This window comes from Eleutherodactylus coqui, unplaced genomic scaffold (genome assembly GCF_035609145.1).
Source record: "Eleutherodactylus coqui strain aEleCoq1 unplaced genomic scaffold, aEleCoq1.hap1 HAP1_SCAFFOLD_149, whole genome shotgun sequence".
Classification (NCBI taxonomy): Eukaryota; Metazoa; Chordata; class Amphibia; order Anura; family Eleutherodactylidae; genus Eleutherodactylus; species Eleutherodactylus coqui.
The window spans coordinates 235,001-251,028 of NW_027102623.1; positions in this window are offsets into that span (position 1 = coordinate 235,001).

Here is a 16,028-nt window from a genome sequence, read left to right on the forward strand (position 1 = left end):
CTCGCTCTCCGGGAAAGACGCGTCCGTCCGCGGGCCGCCGTCCCCTATCCCCGCGCCGCTCCGGACCGCCCGCCTCGGCCGAAGCCCGAGGGGACAGGCGGGGGTCCTTCGCGCTCGGGAAAACCGTCACGCGAAACAAAGGGGGCCGCGCCGCGCTCTCGGCCGCCCTGAGGCGGGAGAGCTCGGGTCGTTGTCGCTCGGCGTCGACCCCCGACGCCATCGCACGGTGCCTGGGAAAGGGCTGCATCCCTGAGCCACGCGTCCCCCGGAGTGCTCCCCCCGCAGGGGGCTCCGCGAGGTGTCGCGGCGGCAGGGTCGCTCGCCTTCTTCCGCCTCGGACCGTCTGCGCGAAGCCAACCTCCCGGCGGGAGGGTAGACCGAAGGGGGTCGCCCGTCCTTGTGACCCCGCGGAGGGGGCCAAGGGCGGGACTCTGGCTCGGGGGACGGGAGGGGCGCCCGCGCGTCCCCTTCCCCGTCGCCGAGAGCCGTACGCCGGCGTGTGGACCTGCTCGCCGGAGTTCGTCCGGGGCTCGGTAGGGGTGCTCGGCCCTTGAGGTCCTGCCCCGGACAGGGGCGCGGCGAGGGTCCCCTGGCCGCGTCGGCTCTCACGTCGACCCACTCTCTCGCGTGGGATGGCGGCGCGGAAGGCCTCGGCCCGGCATCTCGGAGGGGGGTCGCCCGGGCGGGCAAGCCGGCCAGCCTGCTGGCCCCGCGGCCTGCGCAGGCGGGGTGGGGGGGACTCTTGCTCTCGGTGGCTCTGCCCCAGGAGGGTGCGGGGTGGCGGCAGAGGGGAGGCCGCCGCGGGTGCTTCGAGTTTGAGAAATACTCACTTGGTCAGAGACCGCACACCGCTCGTTCCCTTATATGCAAAAAAGGTGTTCGTCCTGACGTTTTGCGAGGCCTTATTTTACCGTCGTCGGCGCTATCAGGGGAAACACGCCCGCTCCTTCCGTCTCCCTGGAACCGCGCCTCGGCCCCGAGGGCCCAGGTTCAACCTCATACCGGTTCTCACGACATGCATCGACACTCGGTGCAACTCCAGCAGCCGCAGCTCCCGCCGGCCCGGCCAGCCAGGTACGCACCCCTGGTCGGCGCTTGGAGCGTTTGCACTTTGTCGTTTTTTTCTCCAAGACTCCTATCTGCCAACTGCTGTGGACTTCAGCGGTGGCTGCCGCGGGCTATGCGCGGCCTCCTGGGGGTCCCGCCTGCCCGCGCAGGCAGCTAGGACGGGGTTATCAGCAAAGCCTGTGAGGCGCTCTCATGGGGAGGGGGGGCTCCGCAGCCCCCCAAGGTGGCTTCGTACACCTCTTGAACGTTGCGGCCCGGCCGCTCGGAGAGAGCGGTGTCTACCCGGGCAGACAGCCTGTCGGCCCCGCGGCCTGGGCAGGCGGAGCAGGTACTCTTGCGCTCGGGGGCTCTGCTCGGCCCGGAGAGTTGTGTGCGGGGCGCCGTCGCCTCGCTGGAACCAGGGGCGTCGTGACGTTCGCGCGCGCCTAGCCGCCGCCAGAACAGGCCAGAAAGGTTGAGCTGCATACGGATCTAAGCCGTTGCCCAAACTAACTCTGGCCCGTGTGACACAGCCGCGCGCGCGCTTTCCTACGACACTCGACCGCCGGGCTCCCTCGGCCTGGGAGGCACTCTCGGGGCGGGGGGCACCGCAGCCCCCCAAGGTGGCTTCGTACACCTCTTGAACGTGGCGCCCGGCCGCTCGGAGAGCGGGGTCTACCCGGGCAGACAGCCTGTTGGCCCCGCGGCCTGGACAGGCGGAGCGGGGACACTTGCGCTCGGGGGCTCTGCTCCAAGGAGCGAGAGCGGCCACTCTGCTCGGCCCGGAGAGTGGGGTGCGGGGCGCCGTCGCATCGCTGGAGCCAGGGGCGTCGTGCCGTGCGCGCACGCCTAGCCGCCGCCAGAACAGGCCGGAAAGGTTGAGCTGCATACGGATCTAAGCCGTTGCCCAAACTAACTCTGGCCCGTGTGACCGACACAGCCGCGCACGCGCTTTCCTACGACACTCGACCGCCGGGCTCCCTCGGCCTGGGAGGCACTCTCGGGGCGGGGGGCACCGCAGCCCCCCAAGGTGGCTTCCGTACACCTCTTGAACGTTGGGGCCCGGCCGCTCGGAGAGCGGGGTCTACCCGGGCAGACAGCCTGTCGGCCCCGCGGCCTGGACAGGCGGAGCGGGGACTCTTGCGCTCGGGGGCTCTGCTCCAAGGAGCGAGAGCGGCCGCTCTGCACGGCCCGGAGAGCGGGGTGCGGGGCGCCGTCGCCTCGCTGGAACCAGGGGCGTCGTGACGTTCGCGCGCGCCTAGCCGCCGCCAGAACAGGCCGGAAAGGTTGAGCTGCATACGGATCTAAGCCGTTGCCCAAACTAACTCTGGCCCGTGTGACCGACACAGCCGCGCACGCGCTTTCCTACGACACTCGACCGCCAGGCTCCCCTCGGCCTGGGAGGCACTCTCGGGGCGGGGGGCACCGCAGCCCCCCAAGGTGGCTTCGTACACCTCTTGAACGTGGCGCCCGGCCGCTCGGAGAGCGGGGTCTACCCGGGCAGACAGCCTGTCGGCCCCGCGGCCTGGACAGGCGGAGCGGGGACACTTGCACTCGGGGGCTCTGCTCCAAGGAGCGAGAGCGGCCACTCTGCTCGGCCCGGAGAGTGGGGTGCGGGGCGCCGTCGCATCGCTGGAGCCAGGGGCGTCGTGCCGTGCGCGCACGCCTAGCCGCCGCCAGAACAGGCCGGAAAGGATGAGCTTCATACGGATCTAAGCCGTTGCCCAAACTACCTCTGGCCCCTGTGACCGACACAGCCGTGGCACGCGCTTTCCTACGACACTCGACCGCCGGGCTCCCTCGGCCTGGGAGGCACTCTCGGGGAGGGGGGCACCGCAGCCCCCCCAAGGTGGCTTCCGTACACCTCTTGAACGTTGGGGCCCGGCCGCTCGGAGAGCGGGGTCTACCCGGGCAGACAGCCCGTCGGCCCCGCGGCCTGGACAGGCGGAGCGGGGACAAGCCAAGGCTACCGGCGGGCGGGATCGACCGGGTAGCCGCCGTGGGGAACACAACTTGGACGTCTCGCGCCGTCGCGGACCACCGTCCTCCGTCTCTCTCTCCCTCTCTCGGAAGGGAGGCCGCCCGAGGCGCACGGGCCTCGGACGGCCAGGGGTGGAAGGGCTCCACCCCAAGGTGGCTTCCGTACACCTCTTGAACGTTGGGGCCCGGCCGCTCGGTGAGAGCGGGGTCTACCCGGGCAGACAGCCCGTCGGCCCCGCGGCCTGGACAGGCGGAGCGGGGACAAGCCAAGGCTACCGGCGGGCGGGATCGACCGGGTAGCCGCCGTGGGGAACACAACTTGGACGTCTCGCGCCGTCGCGGACCACCGTCCTCCGTCTCTCTCTCCCTCTCTCGGAAGGGAGGCCGCCCGAGGCGCACGGGCCTCGGACGGCCAGGGGTGGAAGGGCTCCACCCCAAGGTGGCTTCCGTACACCTCTTGAACGTTGGGGCCCGGCCGCTCGGTGAGAGCGGGGTCTACCCGGGCAAACAGCCCGTCGGCCACGCGGCCTGGACAGGCGGAGCGGGGGCAAGCCAAGGCTACCGGCGGGCGGGATCGACCGGGTAGCCGCCGTGGGGAACACAACTTGGACGTCTCGCGCCGTCGCGGACCACCGTCCTCCGTCTCTCTCTCCCTCTCTCGGAAGGGAGGCCGCCCGAGGCGCACGGGCCTCGGACGGCCAGGGGTGGAAGGGCTCCACCCCAAGGTGGCTTCCGTACACCTCTTGAACGTTGGGGCCCGGCCGCTCGGTGAGAGCAGGGTCTACCCGGGCAAACAGCCTGTCGGCCACGCGGCCTGGACAGGCGGAGCGGGGGCAAGCCAAGGCTACCGGCGGGCGGGATCGACCGGGTAGCCGCCGTGGGGAACACAACTTGGACGTCTCGCGCCGTCGCGGACCACCGTCCTCCGTCTCTCTCTCCCTCTCTCGGAAGGGAGGCCGCCCGAGGCGCACGGGCCTCGGACGGCCAGGGGTGGAAGGGCTCCACCCCAAGGTGGCTTCCGTACACCTCTTGAACGTTGGGGCCCGGCCGCTCGGTGAGAGCAGGGTCTACCCGGGCAGACAGCCCGTCGGCCCCGCGGCCTGGACAGGCGGAGCGGGGACAAGCCAAGGCTACCGGCGGGCGGGATCGACCGGGTAGCCGCCGTGGGGAACACAACTTGGACGTCTCGCGCCGTCGCGGACCACCGTCCTCCGTCTCTCTCTCCCTCTCTCGGAAGGGAGGCCGCCCGAGGCGCACGGGCCTCGGACGGCCAGGGGTGGAAGGGCTCCACCCCAAGGTGGCTTCCGTACACCTCTTGAACGTTGGGGCCCGGCCGCTCGGTGAGAGCGGGGTCTACCCGGGCAAACAGCCCGTCGGCCACGCGGCCTGGACAGGCGGAGCGGGGGCAAGCCAAGGCTACCGGCGGGCGGGATCGACCGGGTAGCCGCCGTGGGGAACACAACTTGGACGTCTCGCGCCGTCGCGGACCACCGTCCTCCGTCTCTCTCTCCCTCTCTCGGAAGGGAGGCCGCCCGAGGCGCACGGGCCTCGGACGGCCAGGGGTGGAAGGGCTCCACCCCAAGGTGGCTTCCGTACACCTCTTGAACGTTGGGGCCCGGCCGCTCGGTGAGAGCAGGGTCTACCCGGGCAAACAGCCTGTCGGCCACGCGGCCTGGACAGGCGGAGTGGGGGCAAGCCAAGGCTACCGGCGGGCGGGATCGACCGGGTAGCCGCCGTGGGGAACACAACTTGGACGTCTCGCGCCGTCGCGGACCACCGTCCTCCGTCTCTCTCTCCCTCTCTCGGAAGGGAGGCCGCCCGAGGCGCACGGGCCTCGGACGGCCAGGGGTGGAAGGGCTCCACCCCAAGGTGGCTTCCGTACACCTCTTGAACGTTGGGGCCCGGCCGCTCGGTGAGAGCAGGGTCTACCCGGGCAGACAGCCCGTCGGCCCCGCGGCCTGGACAGGCGGAGCGGGGACAAGCCAAGGCTACCGGCGGGCGGGATCGACCGGGTAGCCGCCGTGGGGAACACAACTTGGACGTCTCGCGCCGTCGCGGACCACCGTCCTCCGTCTCTCTCTCCCTCTCTCGGAAGGGAGGCCGCCCGAGGCGCACGGGCCTCGGACGGCCAGGGGTGGAAGGGCTCCACCCCAAGGTGGCTTCCGTACACCTCTTGAACGTTGGGGCCCGGCCGCTCGGTGAGAGCGGGGTCTACCCGGGCAAACAGCCCGTCGGCCACGCGGCCTGGACAGGCGGAGCGGGGGCAAGCCAAGGCTACCGGCGGGCGGGATCGACCGGGTAGCCGCCGTGGGGAACACAACTTGGACGTCTCGCGCCGTCGCGGACCACCGTCCTCCGTCTCTCTCTCCCTCTCTCGGAAGGGAGGCCGCCCGAGGCGCACGGGCCTCGGACGGCCAGGGGTGGAAGGGCTCCACCCCAAGGTGGCTTCCGTACACCTCTTGAACGTTGGGGCCCGGCCGCTCGGTGAGAGCAGGGTCTACCCGGGCAAACAGCCTGTCGGCCACGCGGCCTGGACAGGCGGAGTGGGGGCAAGCCAAGGCTACCGGCGGGCGGGATCGACCGGGTAGCCGCCGTGGGGAACACAACTTGGACGTCTCGCGCCGTCGCGGACCACCGTCCTCCGTCTCTCTCTCCCTCTCTCGGAAGGGAGGCCGCCCGAGGCGCACGGGCCTCGGACGGCCAGGGGTGGAAGGGATCCACCCCCCGCGGGAAGGGGACGCGCGGCGGCACCCGGACGCGGGAGCGTTGACCCGGGGGTCTTTACTCCGCCGAGGCGTAGCCCGGAGAAGGAGCGAGACCGGCCGGCGGGGGTGGAACACCCCCTCATGCCTCGCTCCTTCTGGGGATAAAGCGCGTCGTCCGCAGGCCGCCGTCCCCTATCCCCGCCCTGGACCGCCCGCATCGGCCGGAGCCCGAGGGGACAGGCGGGGGTCCTTCGCTTTCGGGAAAACCGTCACCAAACGTGGGGCCCGTGGCCCCGCTCTCGGCCGCCCTGAGGCGGGAGAGCCCGGATCGTTCTCTCTCTCGGCGTCGGCCCCACCGACGCCGTCGCACGGTGGCCTGGGAAAGGGCTGCACCCCCTGCGCCACGCTTCTCCCCCGGAGTACTCCCCCCGCAGGGGGCTCCGCGGGGTGTCCCGACGCGCAGAGTCGCTCGCCTTCTTCCGCGGGGGACGGGAGGGACGCCCACGCGCGTCCCTTCCCCATCCTCGAGAGCCGTACGCGCCGAGGGTGAACCCGCTCGCCGGGGCGCCGGGGAGCAGGGCCCTTGTGGTCCTTCCCCGGACATGGGCACGGCGAGGGTCCCCCGGCCGCGACGGCTCTCCCGTTGACCCACTCTCTCGCCTTGGGTGGTGGTGATGGAGGCGGCTGCCTACGCCTCAGCCCGGCATCTCGGAGGGGGGTCGCCCGGGCAGCCAGCCAGCCAGCCTGTTGGCCCCGCGGCCTGCACAGGCGGAGTGGGGACACTTGCGCTCTATGACTCTGCTCCCAGGGAGGTGGCAGAGGGGCGGCCGCGGTGCTTTGACTTTGAGCGGTCCCCACTCCAGCACTCTGAGAAATAGTCACTTTGTCAAAGACCGCACACCGCTCGTTCCCTTATATGCAAAAAAGGTGTTCGTCCTGACGTTTTGCGAGCCCTTATTTTACCGTCGTCGGCGCTATCAGGGGAAACAGGCCCGCTCCTTCCGCCTTCATGGAACCGTAGCTCGGCCCCGAGGGCCCAGGATTACCCTCATACCGGTTCTCACGACATGCGTCGACACTCGGCTCGGCCCCGGCAGCCGCAGCTCCCGCCGGCCCGGCCAGCCGGGTCCGCACCCCTGGCCGGCGCCTGGAGCGTCTGGACTTTGTCGTTTTCTCTCCAAGACTCGTCTCTGCCAACTGCCGTGGACTTCGGCGGGGGCTGCCGCGGGCTGTGCCCGGCCTCTTGGGGGTCCCGCCTGCCCGCGCAGGCAGCTAGGACAGGGTTATCAGCGCTCTCAGGGGGGCCTCCGCAGACCCCCCACAGGTGGCTTCGTACACCTCTTGAACGTGGCGCCCGGCCGCTCGGTGAGAGCGGGGTCTTCCCAGGCAAGCCGCCTGTGGGCCCCGCGGCCTGGACAGGCGGAGCGGAGACAAGCCCAGGCTACCGGTAGGATCGACCGGCTGGCAGTCGTGGTGGAGCAACGGGGACGCCTCGCGCCGCCGCGGGCCGCCGTCCTCCGTCTCTCTCCCACTCTCGGAGGCAGGCCGCCCGAGGCCAACGGGCCTCGGACGGCGTGGGGTGGAAGGGCTCCACCCCAGGGGAAGAAAACACGCCCGCGCGCGTTTGCACAGTCTGCCCCGGCCCGGCATCTCGGAGGGGGGTCGCCCGGGCAGCCAGCCAGCCTGTCGGCCCCGCGGCCTGCACAGGCGGAGTGGGGACCCTCGCGCTCGATGACTCTGCTCCCAGGGAGGTGGCAGAGGGGCGGCCGCGGTGCTTTGACTTTGAGCGGTCCCCACTCCGCACATTGAGAAATAGTCACTTTGTCAAAGACCGCACACCGCTCGTTCCCTTATATGCAAAAAAGGTGTTCGTCCTGACGTTTTGCGAGGCCCTAATTTACCGCCGTCGGCGCTATCAGGGGAAACGGGCCCGCTCCTTCCGCCCTCCTGGAACCGTGCCTCGGCCCGGAGCGACCAGGATTACCCTCATACCGGTTCTCACGACATGCATTGACACTCGGCTCAGCCCCGGCAGCCGCAGCTCCCGCCGGCCCGGCCAGCCGGGTCCGCCCCCCGTGGCCGGCGCCTGGAGCGTTTGGACTTTGTCGTTTTTTCAAAGACTCATCTCTGCCAACTGCCCTGGGCTTCAGCAGTGGCTGCCGCGGGCTGTGCACGGCCTCCTGGGGGAGTCCCGCCTGCCCGCGCAGGCAGCTAGGACAGGGTTATCAGCGCTCTCAGGGGGGCCTCCGCAGACCCCCCACAGGTGGCTTCGTACACCTCTTGAACGTGGCGCCCGGCCGCTCGGAGAGCGGGGTCTACCCGGGCAGCCAGCCGGCCTGTCGGCCCCGCGGCCTGGACAGGCGGAGTGGGGACACTCGCGCTCGATGACTCTGCTCCCAGGGAGGTGGCAGAGGGGCGGCCGCGGTGCTTTGACTTTGAGCGGCCCCCACTCCCTTCCCAGCACTCTGAGAAATAGTCACTTTGTCAAAGACCGCACACCGCTCGTTCCCTTATATGCAAAAAAGGTGTTCGTCCTGACGTTTTGCGAGGCCTTAATTTACCGCCGTCGGCGCTATCAGGGGGAACAGGCCCGCTCCTTCCGCCTTCCTGGAACCGTGCCTCGGCCCCGAGGGCCCAGGATTACCCTCATACCGGTTCTCACGACAAGCATCGACACTCGGCTCAGCCCCAGCCGCCGCAGCTCCCGCCGGCCCGGCCAGCCGGGTCCGCCCTCCGTGGCCGGCGCCTGGAGCGTTTGGACTTTGTCGTTTTTCTCAAAGACTCATCTCTGCCAACTGCCGTGGGATTCAGCAGGGGCTGCCACGGCTGTTCCCCGCCTCCTGGGTGTCCTGCCCTGCAACACCGGAGGGTCAGGGGGGGTCTTGAGCAACTACTGGTAGGTGCAGCACCTCGGGGGCCCTCTGCAGCCAGCACACTGCTGCCAACAGCCCGCTCCCCATCACCAGCCAGCCCCTTCTGCATACATCTGGCGGGGGTGCTTTTTTGACTTCCCCCATTTTGGCCTATGGGGAAAAGCCAGGGGGAAAACCTCCAGAGTCAGGCCAACCTCCTGGAACTCCAGCTCGGCCTGGAGCTACTGGTTTGCCCCCTTCCCGGTTCTCAGGACATGCCTTGACACTCGGCTCTTCCCCAGCCGCCGCAGCTCCCCTCGGCCCGGCCAGCCGGGTCCGCCCCCCTGACCGGCGCCCGGAGCAGTTTGGACTTTGTCGTTTTTTTTCTCCAAGACTCATCTCTGCCAACTGCCAAGGACTTCAGCAGGGGCTGCCACCTGCTGTTCCCCGCCAATGGGTGTCCTACCCTGCAACACCGGAGGCTCAGGCAGGGTCTTGAGCAACTGCTGGTAGGTGCTCTCAGGGGGCCCCTCCACACCCCCAGGCCCACATCCAGGGCCTCCCTCCCGGCCCCTGGAGCAGCCAGCACCCCCTCACCGTCAGCACTCTCTCCCCGTTGGGACTGTGAAACTTTTCTGACCGTGCAAGCTTCGTCAAACGGCAAGGGGGCAACCGGCGTTCTGTGCCCGGCCTCCTGGGGTCCTGCCCGGGCACATCGGAGGCTCAGCCTGGGTTTTCAGCCACCACGGGCAGGTGCACTCAGGGGGCCCTCCGCAGCCGCCCATGCACACCTCTGCAGCCAGCACACCGCTGCCAACAGCCCGCTCCCCATCACCAGCCAGCCCCTTCTGCATACATCTGGCGGGGGTGCTTTTTTGACTTCCCCCCTTTTGGCCTATGGGGAAAAGCCAAGGGGAAAACCTCCAGAGTCAGGCCGACCTCCTGGAACTAGAGCTCGGCCTGGAGCCACCGGTTTGTCCCCTTCCCGGTTCTCAGGACCTGCACTGACACTCGGCTCAGCACCGGCAGCTGCAGCCCCCGCCGGCCCGGCCAGCCGGGTCCGCACCCCTGGCCGGCACGCCTGGAGCGTTTGGACTTTGTCATTTTCATGACTTGTCTCCTCAGACATTGTCCGACTGCAAGGGGGGCGGCCGCGGTCCGTGCCCAGCCTCCAGGGGTTGCCCCCGGCCCCTGGAGCAGCCAGCACCCCCTCGCCGTCACCACTCTCTCCCCATTGGGACTTTGAAACTTTTCTGACCGTGCAAGCTTCGTCAAACGGCAAGGGGGCAACCGGCGTTCTGTGCCCGGCCTCCTGGGGTCCTGCCCGGGCACATCGGAGGCTCAGCCTGGGTTTTCAGCCACCACGGGCAGGTGCACTCAGGGGGCCCTCCGCAGCCGCCCATGCACACCTCTGCAGCCAGCACACCGCTGCCAACAGCCCGCTCCCCATCACCAGCCAGCCCCTCTGCATACATCTGCTGGGGGTGCTTTTTTGACTTCCCCCATTGTGGCCAATGGGAAAATGCCAAGGGGAAAACCTCCGGAGTCAGGCCCACCTCCTGGAACTCCATCCCGGCCTGGAGCTACTAGTTTGTCCCCTTTCCGGTTCTCAGGACATGCATTGACACTCGGCTCTTCCCAAGCCGCCGCAGCTCCCGCCGGCCCGTCCAGCCGGGTCCGCACCCCTGGCCGGCGCCTGGAGCGTTTGGACTTTGTCGTTTTTCCTCAAAGACTCATCTCTGCCAACTGCCCTGGGCTTCAGCAGTGGCTGCCGCGGGCTGTGCACGGCCTACTGGGGGGTCCCGCCTGCCCGCGCAGGCAGCTAGGACAGGGCTCTCAGCAAGGGCTTGGAGGCGGTGTCAGGGGGGCCTCCGCAGCACCCCCAAGGTGGCTTCCTACACCTCTCGAACGTTGGGGCCCGGCCGCTCGGAGAGCGGGGTCTGCCCGGGCAGCCAGCCAGCCTGTCGGCCCCGCGGCCTGGACAGGCGGAGTGGGGACACTCGCGCTCGATGACTCTGCTCCCAGGGAGGTGGCAGAGGGGCGGCCGCGGTGCTTTGACTTTGAGCGGTCCCCACTCCTCAGCACATTGAGAAATAGTCACTTTGTCAAGGACCGCACACCGCTCGTTCCCTTATATGCAAAAAAGGTGTTCGTCCTGACGTTTTGCGAGGCCCTAATTTACCGCCGTCGGCGCTATCAGGGGAAACGGGCCCGCTCCTTCCGCCCTCCTGGAACCGTGCCTCGGCCCGGAGCGACCAGGATTACCCTCATACCGGTTCTCACGACATACATCGACACTCGGCTCAGCCCCGGCAGCCGCAGCTCCCGCCGGCCCAGCCAGCCGGGTCCGCCACCCTGGCCGGCACGCCTGGAGCGTTTGGACTTTGTCGTTTTTTCAAAGACTCATCCCTGCCAACGACTTCAGCAGGGGCTGCCACCTGCTGTTCCCCGCCAATGGGTGTCCTGACCTGCAACACCGGAGGGTCATGGGGGGTCTTGAGCAACTACTGGTAGGTGCAGCACCTCGGGGGCCCTCTGCAGCCAGCACACTGCTGCCAACAGCCCGCTCCCCGTCACCCCCCAGCCCCTCTGCATACATCTGCCGGGGGTGCTTTTTTGACTTCCCCCATGTTGGCCTATGGGGAAAAGCCAGGGGGAAAACCTCCAGAGTCAGGCCGACCTCCTGGAACCCTAGCCCGGCCTGGAGCTACTGGTTTGCCCCCTTCCCGGTTCTCAGGACATGCCTTGACACTCGGCTCTTCCCCAGCCGCCGCAGCTCCCGTCGGCCCGGCCAGCCGGGTCCGCCCCCCTGACCGGCGCCTGGAGCAGTTTGGACTTTGTCATTTTTTTCAAAGACTCATCTCTGCCAAGGACTTCAGCAGGGGCTGCCACCTGCTTTTCCCCGCCAATGGGTGTCCTGCCCTGCAACACCGGAGGCTCAGGCAGGGTCTTGAGCAACTGCTGGTAGGTGCTCTCAGGGGGCCCCGCCACACCCCCAGGCCCACCTCCAGGGCCTCCCTCCCGGCCCCTGGAGCAGCCAGCACCCCCCTCACCGTCAGCACTCTCTCCCCGTTGGGACTTTGAAACTTTTCTGACCGTGCAAGCTTCATCAAACGGCAAGGGGGCAACCGGCGTTCTGTGCCCGGCCTCCTGGGGTCCTGCCCGGGCACATCGGAGGCTCAGCCTGGGTTTTCAGCCACCACGGGCAGGTGCACTCGGGGGGCCCTCCGCAGCCGCCCATGCACACCTCTGCAGCCAGCACACCGCTGCCAACAGCCCGCTCCCCATCACCAGCCAGCCCCTCTGCATACATCTGCTGGGGGTGCTTTTTTGACTTCCCCCATTGTGGCCAATGGGAAAATGCCAAGGGGAAAACCTCCGGAGTCAGGCCCACCTCCTGGAACTCCATCCCGGCCTGGAGCTACTAGTTTGTCCCCTTTCCGGTTCTCAGGACATGCATTGACACTCGGCTCTTCCCAAGCCGCCGCAGCTCCCGCCGGCCCGTCCAGCCGGGTCCGCACCCCTGGCCGGCGCCTGGAGCGTTTGGACTTTGTCGTTTTTCCTCAAAGACTCATCTCTGCCAACTGCCCTGGGCTTCAGCAGTGGCTGCCGCGGGCTGTGCACGGCCTACTGGGGGGTCCCGCCTGCCCGCGCAGGCAGCTAGGACAGGGCTCTCAGCAAGGGCTTGGAGGCGGTGTCAGGGGGGCCTCCGCAGCACCCCCAAGGTGGCTTCCTACACCTCTCGAACGTTGGGGCCCGGCCGCTCGGAGAGCGGGGTCTGCCCGGGCAGCCAGCCAGCCTGTCGGCCCCGCGGCCTGGACAGGCGGAGTGGGGACACTCGCGCTCGATGACTCTGCTCCCAGGGAGGTGGCAGAGGGGCGGCCGCGGTGCTTTGACTTTGAGCGGTCCCCACTCCTCAGCACATTGAGAAATAGTCACTTTGTCAAGGACCGCACACCGCTCGTTCCCTTATATGCAAAAAAGGTGTTCGTCCTGACGTTTTGCGAGGCCCTAATTTACCGCCGTCGGCGCTATCAGGGGAAACGGGCCCGCTCCTTCCGCCCTCCTGGAACCGTGCCTCGGCCCGGAGCGACCAGGATTACCCTCATACCGGTTCTCACGACATACATCGACACTCGGCTCAGCCCCGGCAGCCGCAGCTCCCGCCGGCCCAGCCAGCCGGGTCCGCCACCCTGGCCGGCACGCCTGGAGCGTTTGGACTTTGTCGTTTTTTCAAAGACTCATCCCTGCCAACGACTTCAGCAGGGGCTGCCACCTGCTGTTCCCCGCCAATGGGTGTCCTGACCTGCAACACCGGAGGGTCATGGGGGGTCTTGAGCAACTACTGGTAGGTGCAGCACCTCGGGGGCCCTCTGCAGCCAGCACACTGCTGCCAACAGCCCGCTCCCCGTCACCCCCCAGCCCCTCTGCATACATCTGCCGGGGGTGCTTTTTTGACTTCCCCCATGTTGGCCTATGGGGAAAAGCCAGGGGGAAAACCTCCAGAGTCAGGCCGACCTCCTGGAACCCTAGCCCGGCCTGGAGCTACTGGTTTGCCCCCTTCCCGGTTCTCAGGACATGCCTTGACACTCGGCTCTTCCCCAGCCGCCGCAGCTCCCGTCGGCCCGGCCAGCCGGGTCCGCCCCCCTGACCGGCGCCTGGAGCAGTTTGGACTTTGTCATTTTTTTCAAAGACTCATCTCTGCCAAGGACTTCAGCAGGGGCTGCCACCTGCTTTTCCCCGCCAATGGGTGTCCTGCCCTGCAACACCGGAGGCTCAGGCAGGGTCTTGAGCAACTGCTGGTAGGTGCTCTCAGGGGGCCCCGCCACACCCCCAGGCCCACCTCCAGGGCCTCCCTCCCGGCCCCTGGAGCAGCCAGCACCCCCCTCACCGTCAGCACTCTCTCCCCGTTGGGACTTTGAAACTTTTCTGACCGTGCAAGCTTCATCAAACGGCAAGGGGGCAACCGGCGTTCTGTGCCCGGCCTCCTGGGGTCCTGCCCGGGCACATCGGAGGCTCAGCCTGGGTTTTCAGCCACCACGGGCAGGTGCACTCGGGGGGCCCTCCGCAGCCGCCCATGCACACCTCTGCAGCCAGCACACCGCTGCCAACAGCCCGCTCCCCATCACCAGCCAGCCCCTCTGCATACATCTGCCGGGGGTGCTTTTTTGACTTCCCCCATTTTGGCCAATGGGAAAAGCCAGGGGGAAAACCTCCAGAGTCAGGCCGACCTCCTGGAACTCCAGCTCGGCCTGGAGCTACTGGTTTGTCCCCTTCCCGGTTCTCAGGACATGCATCGACACTCGGCTCAGCCCCGGCAGCCGCAGCCCCCGCCAGCCCGGCCAGCCGGGTCCGCCCCCCTGGCCGGCGCCTGGAGCGTTTGGACTTTGTCATTTTCATGACTTGTCTCCTCGAACTTTGTTCGACTGCAAGGGGGTGTGCCCAGCCTCCAGGGGTTGCCCCCGGCCCCTGGAGCAGCCAGCTCCCCCTCGCCCTCAACACTCTCTCTCCGTGGGGACTTTGAAACTTTTTCTGACCGTGCAAGCTTCATCGGACGGCAAGGGGGCAAGCTGTGGTCTGTGCCCGGCCTCCTGGGTTCCTGCCCGGGGCACATCGGAGGCTCAGCCTGGGTTTTCAGCCACCACCGGTAGGTGCGCTTTGGGGGCCCTCCGCAGCCGCCCTGGGCCACCCCTGCAGCCAGCGCACTGCTGCCAACAGCCCGCTCTCCATCACCAGCCAGCCCCGTCCGCGCACATCTGCCGGGGGTGCTTTTTTGAGAAATACTGTCACTTTGTCAAGGACCACACACCGCTCGTTCCCTTATACCCCGACAAGGTGTTCGTGGTGACGTTTTGCGAGGCCTTATTTTACCGCCGTCGGCGCTATCAGGTGAAACAGGCGCGCTCCTTCCGCCCTCCTGGAACCGTGGCTCGGCCCGGAGCGACCAGGATTACCCTCATACCGGTTCTCACCACCTGCGTTGACACTCGGCTCCGCCCCGGCAGCTGCAGCTCCCGCCGCCCCGGCCGGCCGGGTCCGCTCCCCTGGCCGGCACGCCTGGAGCGTTTGGACTTTGTCATTTTCATGACTTGTCTCCTCAAACCTTGTTCGACTGCCAGGGGGGCTGCCGCAGTCCGTGCCCAGCCTCCAGGGGTTGCCCCCGGCCCCTGGAGCTGCCGGCACCCCCCTCACCGTCAGCACTCTCTCCCCGTTGGGACTTTGAAACTTTTCTGACCGTGCAAGCTTCATCAAACGGCAAGGGGGCAGGCTGCGGTCTGTGCCCGGCCTCCTGGGGTCCTGCCCGGGCACATCGGAGGCTCAGCCTGGGTTTTCAGCCACCACTGGCAGGTGCACTCAGGGGGCCCTACGCAGACGCCCATGCACACCTATGCAGCCAGCACACTGCTGCCAACAGACCACTCTCCGTCACCCGCCAGCCCCTCTGCATACATCTGCTGGAGGTGCTTTTTTGACTTCCCCCATTTTGGCCTATGGGGAAAAGCCAGGGGGAAAACCTCCAGAGTCAGGCCGACATCCTGGAACTCCAGCTCGGCCCAGAGCCACCGGTCTGTCCCCTTCCCGGTTCTCAGGACATGCATTGACACTCGGCTCAGCCCCGGCAGCCGCAGCCCCCGCCGGCCCGGCCGGCCGGGTCCGCACCCCTGGCCGGCACGCCTGGAGCGTTTGGACTTTGTCATTTTCATGACTTGTCTCCTCAAACTTTGTTCGACTGCAAGGGGGGCGGCCGCGGTCCGTGCCCAGCCTCCAGGGGCTGCCCCGGGCCCCTGGAGCAGCCAGCGCCCCCTCGCCGTCAACACTCTCTCCCCGTTGGGACTTTGAAACTTTTTCTGACCGTGCAAGCTTCATCAAACGGCAAGGGGGCAGGCTGCGGTCTGTGCCCGGCCTCCTGGGGTCCTGCCCGGGGACATCGGAGGCTCAGGCAGGGTCTTGAGCTACTGCTGGTAGGTGCACTCAGGGGGCCCTCTTCAGCCGCCCAGGGCCACCCCTGCAGCCACCACACAGCTGCCAACAGCCCGCTCTCCATCACCCCCCAGCCCCTCTGCATACATCTGCTGGGGGTGCTTTTTTGCCTCCCCCCGTTTTGGCCTATGGGGAAAAGCCAGGGGGAAAACCTCCAGAGTCAGGCCGACCTCCTGGAACTCCAGCTCGGCCTGGAGCTACTGGTCTGTCCCCTTCCCGGTTCTCAGGAGATGCATCGACACTCGGCTCAGCCCCGGCAGCCGCAGCACCCGCCGGCCAGGCCAGCCGGGTCCGCCCCCCTGGCCGGCGCCTGGAGCAGTTTGGACTTTGTCATTTTCATGACTTGTCTCCTCAAACTTTGTTCTACTGCAAGGGGGGCTGCCGCGGTCCGTGCCCAGCCTCCAGGGGTTCCCCCCCCCGGCCCCTGGAGCAGCCAGCACCCCCTCGCCGTCAACACTCTCTC